The sequence below is a fragment of the Somniosus microcephalus genome, unplaced genomic scaffold, assembly GCF_052327205.1.
Source record: "Somniosus microcephalus isolate GS21.2 unplaced genomic scaffold, FLI_Smic_1.0 scaffold151, whole genome shotgun sequence".
In the NCBI taxonomy this organism is placed as follows: domain Eukaryota; kingdom Metazoa; phylum Chordata; class Chondrichthyes; order Squaliformes; family Somniosidae; genus Somniosus; species Somniosus microcephalus.
In genome coordinates this window covers 497058-517363 of record NW_028225338.1, presented here as the reverse complement: position 1 = coordinate 517363, position 20306 = coordinate 497058, and the positions used below count along the sequence as shown (strand labels likewise).

The window sequence follows — 20306 nt, the reverse complement described above, 5'->3', positions numbered from 1 at the left end:
TCCAATCAGGGAGCTCCGGGACTTTGTGGCCACGTGCCAGGGTCGCCGCAGCACCCGGCGGGCCCTCGACAGATGGACGGAGCTGGTGCTGCTCATCGGATCGGCCCGTGTCGCCTACAAACCATGGGCGAGTACGCGGGCGTGAACCCGCTCGAGCTGCGTCAGTTCCGGTTGTTTCTCACTGGGCTGCTGAGGAAGTGGCGGTCGACTAGCGGCCGCCCTTCCTTCCCCCGTTACTGATAAGTAGGGGTTGGTTTATGCTTCTGAAATGAAGATAACCATAGCCAGCCTCAACATCAACGGCAGCAGGGAAGCTAGCCGCAGATTTAATAACTTTTCGGTCCTTCGGGACGGGAAGTATGCGGTGTGCTTCCTGCAAGAAACCCACACCGTTCCAGGAGATGAGGCCATGTGGCTCCTGGAGTGGCAAGGAGGGGTCAACATGAGTCACCTCTCCAGTGTTTCCAGTGGGGTGGCTATCTTGTTGGCCCCGCAATTTCAGCCGGAGATCTTGGGGGTCAAGGAGCTCGTGCCGGGCCGCTTGCTCCAGGTCACTCTTTGCCTGGGGGGAGTTCCGCTCCATCTAGTGAACGTGTACGCCCCTCAGGCCGGTGCGCAGCAGATGCGCTTCTTTGAAGAAATGTCCACTCTTTTGGGCTCCATCGACACGGGCGAGTGCGTTATCCTCGGGGGGGATTTTAATTGTACCCTCGAGGTGAGGGACCGCACTGGCGCCCTGCCTTGCCCGGCAGCGACGGAGAAGTTGAGGGACCTGGTCGGGTCCCTCGACTTGGTGGACGTCTGGCGAAATCTCCATCCCGACTCCAGCGCCTTCACTTGCGTGAGGTCTGGGAGAGGAGCGTCCAGGATCGACTGCCTCTATATTTCCCGCGCATACGTCTCCTGCGTTCCGGCGGCTTCCATGCGGCCGGTGCCGTGCACGGACCACCACCTGGTGTGGGCGGAGCTCGTTCTGCCGCGTGCACGGTGGGGGTCCGTGTATTGGCACTTTAACAATCTGCTGCTGGAGGACGCACGGTTCCGGGATTTGTTTAGTCTGTTCTGGGCTGGCTGGAGAAAGAAGCAGGGGGGCTTCCCCTCCTTGAGCCTATGGTGGGATGTGGGCAAGGCTCACATCCGTCTCTTCTGTCAGGAGTATGCGAAGGGGTCGACCAAGAGGCGGGACGCCCGGGTCGGGCATTTGGAGAAGGAGGTGCTCGACCTGGAGTCCCGTCTCGGTCAAGTCGTCGAGGATCCGGCCCTGCGGCTGGTGTACGAAGAGAAGAAGGGTGCGCTGAAGGACCTGCAGCTCGTCGGGTCCCGAGGCGCGTACGTGAGGTCGCGGATCCAGTTCCTGCGGGACCTGGACCGCGGCTCCCCCTTCTTCTACTCGTTGGAAAAAAGACGGGGGTTCCGTAAACAGCTCTTGGAGCTGCTGGCCGACGACGGGTCTCTGGTCTTGGATCCGGAGGGAATCCGCGCGGAGACCCGCGCCTATTACGGGGCTCTGTTCTCTCCAGATCCGTCCAGCGAGGACGCGCGCAGAGTTTTGTGGGAGGACCTGCCGATTGTCGGCCTGGAGGGGGCCGAAAAATTGGACGCTCCTCTGAGTTTGGAGGAGCTGTCCGGCGCCCTCCACCAGCTCTCTAGGGGGAAGTCCACGGGGCTGGACGGGCTGACCATGGAGTTCCACAGGGCGTTCTGGGGCGTCCTGGGGGGTGACTACGCGCGGGTCCTGGGGGAATGTTTGGCGACCGGGGAGATGCCCCGCTCTTGGCGCAGGGCGGTGATTGTCCTGCTGCCTGAGAGGGGTGATCTCCGCCTCCTTAAGAAATGGTGCCCGGTCTCCCTCCTCAGCACGGATTACAAAATCTTTGCCAGGGCCATGTCTGTTCGCCTTGGCGCCGTGCTGGCCCACATGATCCACCCCGAGCAGTCCTACACGGTCCCGGGCCAGACCATCCATGATAACGTCCATCTGGTCCGGGACCTGGTCCACCATTCCCAGAGGGCTGGTCTGTCGGTCGCCTTCCTTTCCTTGGATCAGGAGAAGGCATTCGACAGGGTGGATCACGAGTATCTCTTCGGGACTCTGCGCGCATTCGGGTTCGGGACGCATTTTGTCGCCCGGATCCGACTTCTGTACGCTGCCGCGGAGTGTCTGATTAAAGTTAACGGGTCCTTGACGGCGCCCCTTCGCTTCGGGAGGTGGGTGAGTCAGGGATGCCCCATGTCCGGCCAGTTATATACCATTTGCGTAGAGCCTTTCCTGCGCCTCTTGCGGAAGAGGTTGGCGGGACTGGCTCTGCAAGGGCCGGGCGTGGAGGTGGTCCTCTCGGCTTACGCCGATGACGTGCTCCTCATGGTCACGGATCCCGTTGACTTGCGGTGGATGCAGGAATGCCAGCAGATTTACTCGGACGCTTCCTCCGCCAGGATCAACTGGGAGAAATGTTCCGGACTCCTGGTGGGTCAGTGGCGGGTGGACTCCCTGCCGGAGGCGTTCAGGCACTTTGTCTGGAGCTCTACACACCTCCTCTACTTGGGAGTCTACCTCAGCCCTGCCGAGGACGCCTGGCCGGCGAACTGGCAAGAGTTGGAGGCCAAAGTCACCGCTCGCTTAGGACGCTGGACAGGATTGCTCCGAGTGTTGTCCTACAGGGGTCGAGCGATGGTCATAAACCAACTGGTGGCCGCCATGGTGTGGTACCGGTTCGTCACTTTGATCCCTCCCCCTGCGTTTGTCGCCAAGATACAGAAGAAGCTCGTCGACTTCTTCTGGGCCAAAAGGAAGCACTGAGTCTCTGCCGCGGTTCTGAGTCTCCCGGTTAGGGAGGGTGGTCAGGCGTTGGTTTGCCTCCGCACCCAGGCTGCGACTTTCCGTCTTCAGACGCTGCAGAGATACATGTACATCGAGAATCCTCCGAGATGGTGTGCGCTGGCGACGTATTTTTTCCGCCAGCTGCACGGCCTCAATTACGACATGCAGCTCCTGTTTTTGGAACTGCGCAGCAGGCATGCCAGCCTGCGGGAGCTGCCTGTCTTCTACCAGGAACTACTATGGGTTTGGAGCTGCGTCGCCTCCAGGCGGAGCTCTCCCCCGTCAGGAATGGCGGCTGTCCTCCGGGAGCCGCTGTTCAGGAATCCGCACCTCCACGTCCGCGGGTTCGGGTGGCTGGCGGAGCGCAGGGCTGTGCCTGCCAGGTTGACTAGAGTCGGGGACCTACTCGATGGCGGAGGAGCGGGCTGGATGGCGCCAGAGGATTTGGAGCAACGCATGTCCTGGAACAGCGTCCGGCTCGCGGCCAATGCTATCCAGGCGGTGAAAGCGATGCTGCCCCCCGGCGCCACGAGGTGTATCGAGGCGGCTCGGGCGCGTGGGGCGATTCCGTCCGAGCTTACCCCCGTTTGGACGGAGTTGCTTATCGGCGCCCTGCCCCGAAACTCCCCTCGGGGATCGGCGCCTCACAACCTGAGCCGTCTCGAGGAAATGCCCTCCGTGCCTTTTCATTCCGTACGGAGGGGTTTCCTGTACGGGCTGCTCCTGCACACCTTCCACTTTGCCATCTTCGCCTGCCGTCCGGACACGCCGTGGCGTGCCGTTTTACCTTCCGACGGTGGCAGAAGTCCCCAATGGGGGGCTCTCTATGCGGGAGTCCTCCCTTGTTCTATTGGGGACTTGGCCTGGAGGGTGTTGCACAGAGCAGTCCCGTGCAATAGACTCTTAATTTTGTTTTCGGACTCCCAGGCCGCCTGTTTGTTTTGCGGTCTGTAGGAGTCCGTGTTTCATGCATATAGTGAGTGTGAGAGGTTGCAGCCCCTCTTTCATTATTTGAAGGGGCTGCTCCTCAAGTTTTGGTTGCACTTCAGCCCCAAGCTCTTGATCTACGGTCACCCGGTGCAGAGGGGAGCGGGCAGGTTGGAGGACCTCCTCGTGGTCCTGCTCCTGGGCCTGGCCAAGAAGGCCATTAATTGGTCCAGGCAGCGGGCGGTCGAGGGGGTCGTCCGACCGGATTGCCTCCCTCTCTTCCGTGGCCATGTTTGCGCCCGGGTGGCCCTAGAGATGGAGCACGTGGTGTCCACCGGCGTGCTCGAGCAATTTCGTGACCGGTGGGCGCTGCGGGGACTGGAGTGCATAATTAGTTCAAACAACCAAATTTTAATTTGATTTGTTAAGGTTTATTTAAAGGGTTATTAGAGTTTTGTTTACAGTTTATTTGTTTAACTTATTTGTCTCGCAAAAAGAGGAACCAACCAGTGAAGTTGCCATCTAGGGGTTACTGAAGGAACTGACCGGCACCCTCACACCTTGGTCTTGCAGCCTCACACCATCTTTGTCTCCTTCTAAGCATCTCTGCTATGCAATCTCTACACTCACACCTGCACTCTCACTCAAACTCCACTTGTCTCTCTCATTGCAGGAAAAGAGAGCTCACAATAGATGAGAGCGTGCGAGGACTGGAGGAGGACCACCCTCAGTCGCCCAACTGAGCCCCTGGGAGGAAGCTGCGATCGAGATTGCTGAGGCTGACGTGCCTGTGGATGCTGGGGCAGGAGAGACAGGAGCAAGCCCGCAAGCTGGTGACCGAATAGTTCCCCATCTTTCTCATTGACATAGCATGAGTTGCTGATATGATTCTGAAGCCACATCATTTGGACTTATGAGCATATGCCAAATCCAATGTGCAAGTAGCCTTAGCACCACATCTGTAACTCTTTCCTTTACTCCCCCACAGGACCATCCGGAGCCCCCGTCGCCACTGCTGAGGAGGAAGAGGCTTTGCAGCCAGACTCCTCAGAGGAAGCTCCAGCCTCTGAGGGCGCAGCATCACCAGTGCACCCAGCACCAGGGCAGACACTCACACCTCGGTGGGACCATCGGGACATAGAGTAGAGTTGTCACCTGGTGTGTCAAAGCTCACAAGTGAGCATCAGCAGATTGTGGAGACAGGGACCGCAGTGGAGAGTCCTCATCAGAGGGTGCAGGTCTCTGTCAGCTCAGCTCAGCTGCATGTCGACCCTATGCCTCTGGGTCCATCCGCAAGAGAGGAGGTGATGGATCTCCATGCACAGATGTAGGAGTCTCTGGGAGGTTTTGTCTCCAGGGTCACTGCAAGTGTGGAGCGAATGGAGCCGTCCATGGCGAGCATGAGCAGAGCCTTATTGGAGTCATTGGCGCATCAAAGCATCACCACGGAAAGGATGGCTACCACCGTGGCAATGCTGGCTGCAGCCGAAGAGAGGAGGGCTGCAGCCGAGGAGAGGAGAGCTGCAGCTGAGGAGAGGAGGGCTGCGGCCATGGAGGAGCTTAGTCGCCAGGGTATCGAAAACATGGTGAGTGCTCTGAATTGAATGGCATCCCTTGATGAGCGATGGGCACCTCTGAGCAGGACTTCCAGTGCTGAGATGGGTCCCCATGGCCCCCCTGATGTGCAGCAAGGTGCTCTGCAGCCACTTGCAGGCGCTGAGGGGGAGTTGGCCCATGAGAGGGAGGTTGTTGGCACACCTCAAGGAAGTGGGGGCTCCTCTCCACGCGCTCACACTTCCATGCCACTTCAGAGCCCTTGGTCAGAGGCCCGCCGGAGTCCACACCCCAGTGAGATAGGACTCTCAAGCCCTGCACAGCCGCAGGAGCAGCAGACTGCTGGCGATCCCTCACAGGCTCGCCACCCCAGAGGATGCCCACCAAATGTGCCGAGACAGGCGCAGCAGGAAAGTGAGCAAGGGGCCTCCACATCTGCTGTAGCCACAGGAGTATCACTACGTAGGAGCATGCGAAAGAGAAAAATAAAGCACCACTAATCACAAGGGTAGTCACTTGGGTGAAAAGTCTTGTAAATAGTTTTAATGCCATCATTTTCCTGTACATAAAAAATCTGGTGGCAACTGCTGCAGTTATGGCGTCTGCCATTTGGCGAATGGTGATATCACATATAGGCCTTAGGATAACTTGCAGATGTCAGCAAGCTGGTCAAATAGGTAGGAATGTGCAGGCATCGGCCACTGTCCATGGTCAGTTAAGAAGCAGTGAGGCTGCAGTGTTTGATGTACCAGGCTACGCAAATCTGCCCAGGATTAGTGCGTTCCATGCATTCCGCCCAGCAATGTTCTCGCGCACTGGTGCCGCTGGTTGGCGGGCCTCTGCAGGATGCTCGTTTCCATCCTCCTCCTCCTCCGCCTACTGCTCCTTCTCCTCAGCATCATCCTCATCCGAGGTGGCTCTGCGAGGAGCCTCTTGGTCCTGCGGAATCGGCAAGCCACGAAGCTGTGCCATGTTGTGAAGCACACAGCATACCACGACGATTTTGGAGACCCTGGCTGATGAGTACTGTAGGGCTCCACCTGATCTAGCGAGGCCTCTGAAGTGCATCTTCAGCAATCCGATGGTTTGCTCGATAATGCATCTGGTGGTAATGTGGCTGGAGTTGTAGCGCTCCTCAGCTTCGCTGGCTGGTCTCCTCAACGGCCTCATTTGCCAAGAGCACAGGGGATATCCCTTGTCTCCAAGTAGCCATCCTTGAAGTTCGCTTGGCGGACTGAATAGCGGAGGCACAGTAGGCTGGCGCAGTATGAAGGAGTCATGGCAGCTGCCAGCGCACCTGGCACAAACATGCAAAATCAACTTCTTATGGTCACACTCCAGCTGAACATTAAGGGAGTGGAAGCCCTTGCGTTTGAAAAAAACTCCTGGATTGCGGTGGGGTGCCCTAAGGGCCACATGTGTGCAGTCAATGATGCCCTGCACCCTTGGAAAGTCTGCCAGCTAAGCTAATCCAAGCGCTCGCACCCTCACATTTGCGCGATCCCTGGTAAAATGGATGTGATTGAGCGCGAGGGCAAAGAAGGCATCGGTGACCTGAGTGTTGCAAGTTTGTGCGGCCACCTGGGAGATGCCGCTTATGTCTGCTGCTGATCTCTGGAAGGAGCCTGACGCATAAAAGTTGAGTGCGGTGGTGACTTTGATGGCCACTGGTAAGTAGTTTGGACCTGGTGCTCTGGGCTCCAGGTCTTGCTGCAGCATTGCGCTGATGTCAGTTACAACCTCTCGCGAAAGTCAGAGCAACCAATGGCACTGCTGCTCAATCATGTTGAGGTAGCTGACCCTGTGTCTGTAGACACTGTTTGGGGGGTATCTCCTGCGCCGACGGCCTTCCATGCGCTGGCCCCTGCTGGCCTGTGCTGCCCCAAGTGGCTGAGCCGCAGCCTGTCTCTCCTGCTGGTGCTGCTGTTGCTGGAGTAGCTCCAGCCTCCTCTGATGTTGGAGATCCTCTAATGCCAGGAAGCGAAGGAACAAAAGGCCTCCCATGCTTCTGGCAGATGCCTCTGTTGAGGAGGCGCTGAGATAGGGTGGTGAGAGGGGCTTCCCAGGAGCTCACACTGGAGAAGTGTGTGACACTCCAACCTTCCACAACTGTGCCTAAGCCTTCAACAAGTTGCCCCAAGCCTTCAGCAACAAGGTCCTGCAGCCCGCAAATGCTGTCTGATTAAATCTCTTCAATCCTGATTGACCTGCAGCTGAAAGCAAGCAAGCCAACTCTGTTTACGCCAGGTTTCATCAGCGGTGTCCCCACCAGGCGTGTTTTACGTGGGGAAAGGCTGAAAATTGCAAGGGCCCTTGAAAATAGGACTAAACATGCCGATAATTGATCATTAGGCTCCCGCCGACCATTCCCGCCTGTGGTGGGCGGAACTGATTCGGGTCATGCTGAAATACGGGGGCGAAAGTCGGGCGGGGCGGCGAATTGGGCGGGGGGGTGTCGCGACCTCCAGTTTCTGCGATTTTTGGCCCATGCCCGCCTGAAAACCCACCAGACGGCTGGGAGAAAATCGGGGTCAATGTTTCAGCACGATGACCTTTCGTCAGATTCTGGCAAGGTTCTGATGAATGATCATCCAGCTGAAACGTTAACTCTGTATCTCTCTCCACAGATGCTGCCTGACCTGCTGAGTATTTCCAGCATTTTCTGTGTTTATTGCTATTCTGCATGTTGTCTTGATTTCATGCGTCTCTCTCACTGCCTGCCAGCCTTGTCTTGATTTGAGTGGAGTGGAATATAAATAATGCAAATATCCCAGAGCAGCTTCTACTGTCAGCCAGTCCACAAAGACATTTTTCAGTATCTCACTGACTGTCTTGAAGTGAAGTGAAATTAAATAAAGTGCAATAAAGTGACACACAGCAGCATTACATGTGGACCAGGCCAGAATGAAATCAATAGGGTTTAATACAACAACAGCAGGTAATAAGACAGCAGACCACATCTCACACAAACACTGACTTTTGCACTCACTCTCGCACACAGTCACCCTGGCCAGCCTGCAGAGAGATGATTGCCGTGTTGGAAGATTAAAACCGAAGACACTTTTCATTATGTTATCTTTTCACTTTGCGGCCTACAGAAAGAGGCTTTCTATTCTGCAACTTGCCTTTTGATTTCATATCTCTCTCTCACTGACTGTCTGACTCTCTCACTCACAGTTTCCCTCCCACCCACATTGAATTTAAATTTACAGTAACATGACACACAGACTCAGCAATTTGCAGAAGCACAGATATCCACTCACATACAGACACACTCACACAGACTCTGCAATTTGCAGAAACTCATATTCACACTCACACATCCACTTTGAAAGGGGTGAAGCCTGGGAGTGTCTATTTTTGATGAAGTCTCTTCCTGACTGTGCGGCCATGTTTAATGAGGGCAATCCACCAGGAAGTAGTGAAGCCGAGGCCCCAGAATTCCGGGCCACCGAGAGGAAATGAAAGCCCGGGAGAGTGAAAAGAAGTAAATACAATCAGGAATAATATATATACTGTGGCGTACCGATCACAGAAAGGACACAATCCACTTTCCGGTCCATAGACTATAAATCAGGCGTCATGCCTTTAAGAAGGATCACACCTTTAAGAAACTCGATCTGCAACATAGTTAAGCCCAGAGCGGGGGAGGAGCAGTCAAAGCTGTGCACTGATGAAAGGCAGTCGTATTTTGTGTAGTCTCTGACTCCATTTTGTGTTCAGCATGCATCCTCAACAATTAAACCTTTTCTTTTGAACCTCTCCAAGTTCAGTATTTTTTGCTAGGAGTATGTAGACTCCTACATTGGTGACCACAACGCTCAGGATGACTCCTAAGCATAACGATGGCTGACACAAACGCAGTTTCTGTGAAGCTGCCAGAGTTGTGGGAGAACCTGGCCACCACCTGGTTCCTTCAAGCCGAGTCGCAATTCCGACTCCGCATCATCACCGCCGACGCAACGATGTACGACTACCTCCTCGCCTCCTTGGGCAGCTCCACAATCACGAAAGTCTGGACAAAACTACAAAACCCTCCGGAGGAAGGCAAGTATGCACATCTCAAGGCCGCGCTTATTAAAAAATTCATAGCCTCCCAATTCTTGTGCAACTGTCACCTCATCGACCTCCCGGGCCTCGGTGACTCCACGCCGTCAGACTTGCTCTCACACATGCTTGCTCTGACCGACGAGAAACCGCCCGGCTCCCTCTTCCACATGCTCTTTATCCGCCAACTAGCTCCCAACATCCGCCCGGCGATCGTGGCGTCCAGCCTCGCGGACCTTGAGGCCCTGGCCGACGAAGCCGATAAGCTCCTGTCCGCCAGCTCCAAACATGCCGTCACCCCCGACCTGGCCTCCGCAGCATCGGCGCGCGCTCCACCCTCTATCGCGTGGCCATACAGCTCGGCCACGAGGCCCCCCAGGCCCCCACGTCCCCCAAGCCCTCCGACCAAGGGCTACTGCTACTTCCATACCCGGTTCGGCGCACCGGCACGCCGCTGCAGCCATCCCTGCACGTTTCCAACCACCCCCACACCAGACTACATGATGGCCGTGGGGCAAGCAAGCGCGCTGCTGTACGTTACGGACAGCATCTCCGGACGCCGTTTACTATGCGACATGGTCACGCAGTGAAGTATCATCCCCGCGTCCGCCCTCTAGATCCAGCGAGGTGGCCGCGGCCCTGCACTGGCTGCCGCCAATGGCACCGACATCCGGACGTATGGCACCTGCACCGTCACCATCGACCTCGCAGGCCGCCGCTACCACTGGGAGTTTATCACCGCCAAGGTGCTCTCCCCGCTCCTCGGTGCGGATTTCCTGTGCGCCCACGGCCTGTTGGTCGACATGCCTCGGTGCCGCCTCGTGGACATGAACACCATTTCACCTATCCCGAGTGCCATGGCCCCACCCAACCCACCAAAATAGCGTGGCAGTGCCGCGCCCACTCAACGGACGACTGCTCAGCACTCCTGGCTGAGTTCCCAGCCTTCACCAACCCGACCTTCTCCGCTAAGGTTGCTATGCAACGGGTAGAACGCTTCATCCCCACCACAGGCCCACCGATGTATGCCCACGCCCGCAGGCTGGACCCGGCCAAGCTGGAGATCGCGCGGGCGGTGTTCACCACAATGGAACAGCTCGGCATCATCCACCGCTCCAAATGCCTCTGGGCCTCCCCACTCCACATCGTCAACAAACCCGATGGGGGATGGCGCCTCTGCGGGGACTACCGGCGCCTAAACGATGCCACCATGGCGGATAAGTACCCCATACCGCACATTCACGACTTCTCGGCTAGACTGGCCGGCAGTTCAGTCTTCTCCAAAGTCGACCTGGTGCGCGGTTACCATCAGTTGCCAGTCCACCCAACGGACGTACCCAAGACAGCCATAATCACCCTTTTTGGGCTATTCGAGTTCCTCCGAATGCCCTTCGGCCTCAAAAACGCGGCCCAGGCCTTCCAGCAGCTCATGGACTCAGTCCTCCGGGACCTGCAGTTCCTCTTTGTCTACCTGGATGATAACCTGGTAGCTAATTCCTCCAAGCAGGAACACATCGAGCACCTCCTCACCCTGTTCCAGTGGCTCAGTGAGCACGGGCTCATCATCAGCCCAGCCAAGTGCCAATTCGACCTCAGCAGTATTGAATCCATCGGCCACCACATCACGCAGGACGGAGCCATTCCCCTGCCCGCCAAGGGGCAAGCCGTCCAGCAGTTCCCCCGGCCTACCACCATCAAAGGCCTCCAGGAGTTCTTGGGGATGATCAACTTTTACAACCGATTATTTCCCGGAGCGGCCTCCCTCATGCGGCACCTATAAGAAGCCCTCCGGGGTAAGAAAGACAGAATGGCGATCGAGTGGTCGGCGGACATGTTGACCACTTTCGACACGACCAAAAAGGCGCTCGCCGAAGCCACCATGCTCGCTCACCCACAGCCCAACGCCAGGGAGGCGCTCACCACGGACGCCTCCGACCACGTGGTCGGTGCCGTGTATGAGCAGCGGGTCGACGGGGCCTGGCAACCGCTGGCCTTTATCAGCCGCCAACTGCGCCCCCCAGAGGACAAATGCAGCGCCTTTGACCGCGAGCTCCTCGCACTGTAGCTGGCAGTCCACCATTTTAGATTTCTTCTGGAGGGCCGCCCCTTCACCGCGTTTGTCGACCACAAACCCCTGACATTCGCGATGGCGAACTTTGTGGACCCGTGGTCAGCCAGGCAACAACGCCAGCTCGCCGCGGTGTCCGAATTCACCACGGATATCCAGCACATCTCTGGTCGAGACAACGTGGTGGCCGACTGCCTATCCCGCCCTGCCATCCACGGCGCCCACCTGGCAGTGGACTATGCTCAACTGGCAGCGGAGCAACGCACCTACCCCGATCTGCTCTCCGTGCCCACAACCATCCCAGGGCTGCGACTGACCGACGTCGCCTGCGGCCCGTCCGCCATTACAGTCAAATGCGACACCTCCTTGGTGCAACCCCGCCCTGTAGACCCGGCGTCCTGGCGAAAACGGGTGTTCGACATCGTCCATGGCCTCTCACACCCCGGCACCCGCGCGTCCATTAGGCTGGTGGCCAAACGATTAGTCTGGCACGGCCTGCGCAAAGATGTGCGCATCTGGTCCAGATCCTGCATAGCTTGCCAGCGTGCCAATATCCAGCAGCACATCAAAGCCCCACTCGAGGAGTTCACCGTTCCAGAAAGAAGGTTTGACCACGTCCACATCGACCTCGTCGGCCCCCTGCTGCCATCACAAGGTCACACGCACCTGCTGACAAACGTGGACCGTAACACCCACTGGCCTGAGGCCATTCCACTGACGTCCACCACCACCGCCGACATCGCGAGGGCGTTCATCGGTACCTGGGTCGCTCGGTTCGGCGTCCCCTCCGACATGATGTCGGATAGAGGCCCGCAGTTCACCTCTGAACTGTGGGCCACTATCGCCCGAAACCTCGGGTTGGCTGTTCACCGCACCATGGCTTACCACCCCCAAGCCAACGGACTGTGTGAGCAATTCCACAGGTCCATGAAGGCGTCCCTCCACACCAGCCTCGAGGACGAGGCTTGGCTCGACCACCTCCCGTGGGTGCTGCACGGCCTACGCTCCGCGGTAAAGGAAGACCTGCAAGCCTCGGTGGCGGAACTCGTGTACGGCTGGCCGCTGTGCATACCCCGAGAGTTCCTGCCCAACACCATGACCCCCTGGTCGGCTGACCAGCAACGCTGTGCTTTCTCCAACCAAGCACAACAGTTCGCTCCGGTACCTACCACACGGCACGGCAAACCAGCAACCCGCATACCACCTAGCCTGCACATGGCCAAATTTGTTTTCGTGCACCATGACACACTCCAATGACCTCTACGGCCCCCATACGATGGACCCTTCAAGGTACTCCAGACGGGGAACAATTTCTTCATCCTCGAAGTGGGCAGCACAACTGACAAGGTGTCGGTCGACCGGCTCAAGCTGGCGCACCTAGAGCCTGACGAACCCGTTCAAGTGGGCCAAACCCCACCATGGGGCATACCGCCTAAGAGCCCGATGCGTCCGACTGCCCCGCTCCCGACACCAACCGCCAAGAGCCGTTCCGGCCGTGCCATCAAGCCAGCACGTTGGTTCGTACACTCCCTACTAGTGGAATCTGGGGGGAGCTGTGTGGCGTACTGATCACAGAAAGGACACAAACCGCTTTCCGGTCCGTAGACTATAAATCAGGCGTCATGCCTTTAAGAAGGATCACACCTTTAAGAAACTCGACCTGCAACATAGTTAAGCCCAGAGTGGGGGAGGAGCAGTCAAAGCTGTGCACTGATGAAAGGCAGTCGTACTTTGTGTAGTCTCTGACTCCATTTTTGTTCAGCATGCAGCCTCAGCAATGAAACCTTTTCTGCTGAACCTCTCCGAGTTCAGTATTTTTTGCTGGGAGTACCTAGACTCCTACATTGGTGACCCCGGCGCTCAGGACGACTCCAAAGCATAACCATGGCTGACACAAACACAGTTTCTGTGAAGCTGCCGGAGTTCTGGGAGAACCTGGCCACCACCTGGTTCCTTCAAGCCGAATCGCAATTCCGACTCTGCGGCATCACCGCCGACGCAACGATGTATGACTACCTCCTCGCCTCCCTGGGCAGCTCCACAATCACGAAAGTCTGGACAACACTACAAAACCCTCTGGAGGAAGGCAAGTACGCACATCTCAAAGCCATGCTCATTAAAAAATTCACAGCCTCACAATTCTTGCGCAACTGCCACCTCCTCGACCTCCTGGGCCTCGGTGACTCCACGCCATCAGACTTGCTCTCACACATGCTTGCTCTGACCGATGAGAAACCACCCGTCTCCCTCTTCCGCATGCTCTTTATCCACCAACAACCTCCCAGCATCCGCCCGGCGATCGTGGCGCCCAGCCTCACGGAGCTCGAGGCCCTGGCCGATGAAGCCGATAAGCTCCTGTCCGCCAGCTCCAAACACGCCGTCTCCCCCGACCTGGCCTCCGCAGTGTCGGTGCGTGCTCCACCCTCTATCGCGCGGCCACGCAGCTCGGCCACGAGGCCCCCCAGGCCCCCACGTCCCCCAAGCCCTCCGACCAAGGGCTACTGCTACTTCCATACCCGGTTCGGCGCACGGGCATGCCGCTGCAGCCATCCCTGCACGTTTCCAACCGCCCACTCACCGGCCTACACGATAGCCATTAGGCAAGCAAGAGCACTGCTGTACATTACGGACAGCGCCTCCGGATGCCATTTCCTATGCGACACGGGCACGCAGCGCAGCATCATCCCCGCGTCCACCCTCGAGATCCAGATAATAGAGGTGAAATCACGGGCATAACATTTAAAGCTCTGTCCTCCATTGTCAGCGTAGGTACAACACGGTTTAGAAACAGAATAAAGCACCTTCAATACTGCCCCATCAAAAACTCACAGGCCGCGTAGACAGGGGTTAGGCGCATTATAAATCTCAATGTACAGACATTAATCAAGCAGTGTGAACTGAGATACAGCATGTGTCTAAGTCAGCGTACAGCTCCTATGAAACTACAGAACGAAGCACACCATCTCATGTAAAGCATGGTATGAATACAGGACAGAAATCCTTAAGTGTGTAAGCATCAAGCACTCCTTGGCTGTTTCCCAAGTTTCATTGCTGTGCCACTGCTTTTTTTGATATATATAAATGACCTGGATATCGTAATACAGAGTAAAATATCTACATTTCCCGATGACACCAAACTTGGGGGTGTGAAAGCAGTGAGGGTGATACCTATCGAATGCAACAGGACATAGAAAGTCTAGCAGAATGGGCAGACAAGAGGCCGAAGGAATTTAATACAGAGAAGTGTGAGATGATCCATTTAGGCAGACAGAACAGGGATAGGCAATATCCACTTAATGGCAATGTTTTAAAGAGTGTATGGGGACAGAGGGACCTGGGAGTTCATGTGAATAGGTCCCTGAAGGTGGCAGGACATATTGAGAGAGTGGTTAGCAAAGCATATCGGATCGTGGGCTTACTAAATAGATGTAATGAGTGTAAAAGTAGTGAAGTTATGTTGAACCATTGTAAAGGACTGGTTAGGTCACAACTGGAGTATTGTATGCAGTTCTGGTCACCACACTTTAGAAGGATGTGAAGACACTTGAGAAAGCGTGGAGTAGATTTACCAGAATGGTTCCGGGGATGGGAGATCTTAGCTACAATAACAGATTTGTTTCAGTAGAGCAAAGGAGGTTGAGGGATGATTTGATAGAGGTGCACAAGATTATGACGGGTTTGTATAGGCAAGACGGGGAAAGGCTGTTCCCATTAGTGGATGCTAAACGGGTTAGGGGAAAAACATTTTATATACTGGAGCATTCGCGATGCTGAGGTCGTCGGTCATAGCACATTTAATGAATTCGTCACACCGCAGGTAAAGGCTGCACAGGTAGGAAGGGAATAGGTGATCAACAGGCAGAGTAGTAGGCAAAGAAAGGGAGTGCAGGGGTCCCCTGTGGCCAACCCACTCTCAAACAGATATACCGCTTTGGATATTGTTGAGGGAGATTGCTTGCTGGGGGAAGGCAGCAGCAGCCAACTTCTTGGCACCATGGGTGGTTCTGCTGCACAGGACGGGAGGAAAAAGAGTGGGAGAGCTTTAATGATAGGGGATTCTATTGTAAGGGGAATAGATAGGCCTTTCCGCGGCCGCAAACGAGACTCCAGGATGGTATGTTGCCTCCCTGGTTCATGAGTCAAGGATGTCTCGTAGCGGCTGCAGGGCATTATGGAGGGGGAGGGTGAACAGACAGTTGTCTTGGTGCATATAGGTACCAACGATATAGGGGAAAATACGCGATGAAGTCCTAAAAGCTGAATATAGGGAGTTAAGAGGTAAATTAAAAAATATGATCTCAAAGGTAGTAATCTCAGGACTGCTACCAGTGCCCCGAGCTAGTCAGAGTGGAAATAGAAGGATATTTCAGATGAGTACGTGGCTAGAGGAATGGAGCAAGGGGGAGGGATTCAAATTCCTGGGATATTGGAAACGGTTCAGGGGGAGATGGGACCAGTACAAACTGGACGGTTTGCACCTGGGCAGGACCAGAACCGATGTCCTAGGGGGGCTGTTTGCTAGTGCTGTTGGGGAGGTTTTAAACTAAAATGGCAGAGGGTTGGGAACCTGTGCAAGAAGACAGAGGAAAGTGAAGCAAGGATAGAAGCAAAATTCAGGAAGGAGAAAAGCAAAAGTGGCAGTCAGAGAAATCAAAGGTTCAAATCAAACATGGCCACAGAAAATAATAATTCTAAAAGTTCTAAACGTGCTAAAAAAAACAAGCCTGAAGGCTTTGTATCTTAATGCGAGGAGCATTCGTACTAAGGTGAATGAATTACCTGCACAAATAGATGTAAACAGATATGATATAATTGGGATTTACAGACATGGCTCCAGGGTGATCAAGGCTGGGTATACAACATCCAGGGGTATTCAATGTTCAGAAAAGAGTGGCAAAAAGGAAAGGGGGGTAGTGTAGCATTGCTGGTTAAAGAGGAAATTTAAACAATAGTATGGAAAGATATTAGCTCCGATGATATGGAATCTGTATGGTTAGAGCTGAGAAATACCAAGGGGCAGAAAACGTTAGTGGGAGTTGTATACAGACCCGCAAACAGTAATGCTGAGGTTGGAGATGGCATTAAATGGGAAATTAGAGAAGCGTGCAATAAGGGCACAGCAGTTATCATGGTTGACTTTAATCTACATATAGATTGGGCTAACCAAATTAGTAACAATACTGTGGAGGAGGAATTCTTAGTGTGTATACGGGATGGTTTCCTGGACTAATATGCCGAGGAACCAACTAGAGATCAGGCCATCTTAGACTCGGTATTATGTAATGAGAAAGGATTAATTAGCTGTCTTGTTGTGCGATGCCCCTTGGAGAGGAACGATCATAATTTGATAGAATTTTTCATTAAGATGGCGAGTGAACTTTTTGACTCAAAGACTAGGATTCTGAATTTAAATAAAGGAAACCGCGATGGTATGAGGCGGGAGTCGGGTAGTGTGGATTGAGGAACGGTACTTAAATGGTTAACGTTGGATAGACAATGGCAAGCATTTAGAGATCGCATGGATGAACTACAGAATTTGTTCGTCCCTGTTTGGCATAAAAGTAAACCAAAAAAGGTGACTCATCCGTGGATAACAAGGGAAATTAGGGATAGCATAAGATCCAAGGAGAGGACATATAAATTGGTCAGAAAAAGCAACAAACCTGAGGACTGTGAGCAGTTTAGGATTCAGCAAAAGAGGAAGAAGGGATTTATTAAGAGGGGGAAACTTGATTATGAGAGTAAGCTTGCAAGGAATGTAAAAGCTGACTGTAAACGCTTCTATTGATGTGTGAATAGAAAAGGATTGTTGCAGTCAAGCACAGGTCCCTTGCAGTCAGAATCAGGAGTATTTATAATAGGGAACAAAGAAATGGCAGACAAATAATACATACTTTGGCTCTGTCTTCAAAAAGGAGGACACAAATTACTTCCCAGAAATGTTGGGGAACATACGGTCTAATAAGAGGGAGGAACAGAATGAAATCAGTATATGTAGGGAAATGTTGTTAGGGAAATTAATGGGATTGAAGGCCGATAAAACCCCAGGGCCTGATAATCTATATCCTAGTGTACTTAAGGAATTTGTCCTAGAAATAGTAGATGCAGTGCTGGTCATCTTCCAAAATTCTATGGAATCTGGAACAGTTCCCATGGATTGGAGGGTAGCTAATGTAACCCCGCTAATTAAAAGAGGAGGTAGAGGGAAAATGTCAAATTATAGACTGGTAAGCCTGACCTCGGTAGTGGGAAAAATGCTAGAGTCCATTATAAAATATGGAATAGCAGAGCACTTGGAACACAGTGACTGGATCGGACAAAGTCAACATCGACTAACAAAGGGTAAATCATGCTTGACTAATCTACTGGAATTTTTGGAGGATGCAACTGGTAGAATAGATAAGGGAGAACCAGTGGATGTGGTGTATAAAGGACTTTTAGAAGGCTTTCGATAAGATCCCGCATAAGAGATTAGCGTGCAAAGTTAAAGCACATGGGATTGGGTGTAAGGTACTGACGTGGATAGAGAACTGTTTGGCAGACAGGAAGCAAAGAGTTGGAATAAATGGGTCTTTTTCCGAGTGGCAGGCAGCGACTAGTGGGATAGCATAGGGATCGGTGCTCGGCCCCCAGTTATTCACAATGTATATTAATGATCTAGACGAGGGAACAAGATGTAATATCTCCAAGTTTGCAGATGACACAAAGCTGGGTGGGCGTGTGTGCTGTGAGGAGGATGCAGAGAAACTCCCATATGATTTGGACAGGTTGGGTGATTGGGCAGATGCATGGCAGATGCATTATAATGCAAGGTTATCCGCTTTGGTGGCAAAAACAGGAAGGCAGATTATTATCTGACCAGCAGTAGATTGGGAAAAGGGGAAGTGCAACGTTACCTTGCTGCCCTTGTGCACCAGTCGCTGAAGGTAAGCATGCAGGTGCAGGAGGCGGTTAAGAATGCAAATGGTCTTCATAGTGAGAGGATTCAAGTACAGGAGCAATGATGTCTTGCTGCAGTTGTACAGGGCCTTGTTGAGCACACCTTGAGTATTGTGTTCAGTTTTGGTCGCCTTATCTGAGGAAGGATGTTCTTGCCATGGAGGGAGTGCAGCGAAGATTCCTCTGATTGATACCTGGGATGACGCATGAAGAGAGATTTCGTCAATTGGGCTGGTATTTACTAGAGTTTAGAAGAATGAGAAGGGATCTCATTGAAACTTATAAAATTCTAACAGGACTAGACAGACTAGATGCAGGAAGGATGTATACGATGGCGGGGGAATCCAGAACCAGGGGTCAGAGGCTAAGGATAAGGGGTAAGCCATTTAAGACTGACATGAGGAGGAATTTCTTCACCTAGAGAGTGGTGAACATTTGGAATTCTCTACCACACAAGGCAGTTGAGGACAATTCATTACATATATTCAAAAAGGAGTTAGATATATTTCTTAACGCTAAAGGTATCAAGGGATACGGGGAGAGAGCTGGAACAGGAAATGATCATCGAGGGGCTGAATGGCCTTCTCCTGCTCCTATCTTCTATGTTTCTAGGTTTAATTTAAGGGTTTGGGCACGAGAATAGGGGGAATTTGAGGAGATCTTTTTCACACAGCGAGTGGTGAGTACCTGGAATCCGCTACCGACGGAAGTGGTTGAAGTGGAGACACTCAATATTTAGAAGGGGAGACTGGATTGGCACTTGAGCGAAACAAACTTGCCTGCTATGGGGATAGAGCGAGGGGAAATGGGACTGACTGGATTACTCTACAGAGAGTCATCACGGACTCGATGGGCGAATGGCCTCCTTCTGTGCCGTTATGACTCTATGACTATATGGGCCAAATTGATTTCTGTCCAAGAATTCAGTGTATGAGCATTTTACGAAGGAACTTCATTTGATATGGAACCTCTTGAGTCCGACACATCAACAGGCCTTTGCAGGGCCATCCGCGCCCCTCTCCACAGGAGCCTGTAAGCTAAAGTATCACAGCGTGAATGGATCAAATAAAAAGAATTCGAAGTCTGCCTCACGCACACAGTGACACTCTTGCTCTAACTTTTTCTATATATTTCAGTCTATTTCTGTCTCTCTGTCTGTTTCTCTCTCACTCCTTGTATCTCTCTCACTACCACCCCATTGCTCTGTCGCTCTGCTTCACAAAAGCAACAACAGTTTGCATTGATATACGAATTTAACGCAGTGAAACTTCACAACGCGCCTCACAGGAGCGATCACAGTCACAAGCAGATTCCGAGGCACATATGGAGGTGTTAGAACAAGTGACCAAAATCTTGGTCAAAGAGGTAGGTTTTAAGGCGCGGCTTAAATGCGGCGAGAGAGGTGAAGCAGTGGTGAGGTTTAGGGACGGACTGCCAGAGCTTGGGGCCCAGATGCTTGAAGACACGGACGCCAAAGTTGCAGTGAAGGACATCGGGATTAGGAAGGTGGCAGAATCTGAGGAATGCAGAGTTCTGTGAAGATTTTTGGGCTGGAGGAGCTTACAGAGATAGGGATATACGATCCATGGATGGATTTAACACGATAAATTTAAATTGAGTTGTTGCTGGAACGTGAGCCAATGTAGGCCAGCGAGCACAGGGAGTGATGGTGAACCAAACCTGGTGCGAGTTAGGACACGGGCAGCAGAGTTTTGATAGAGCTGTATTTTATAGAGGGTGGAAGATGGGAGGACGGCCAGGTGAGTATTGGAATCATCGCGTCTGGAGGAGACAAAAACAAAGATGTAACAAAAAATCCATATCTGATCCCTCTCACTCTGTCCGTACAGTCGGAATCAAGCACCACCTGGGCGGAGCAGAGACGCGAAACGCTGCCAGGGAAAAGACCTGAAAGAGAGGTGATTGAGAATATCTATCAACGGGAATCTT

At 53.5% G+C, this 20306-nt stretch overlaps 1 pseudogene; it reads left to right on the top strand.

The window, feature by feature from the left end:
• The window catches only part of LOC147082185 (putative G protein-coupled receptor 139), a 66240-nt pseudogene extending 46345 nt beyond the window's left edge, over positions 1-19895 (top strand).
• The last annotated feature ends 411 nt before the right edge of the window (positions 19896-20306 follow it).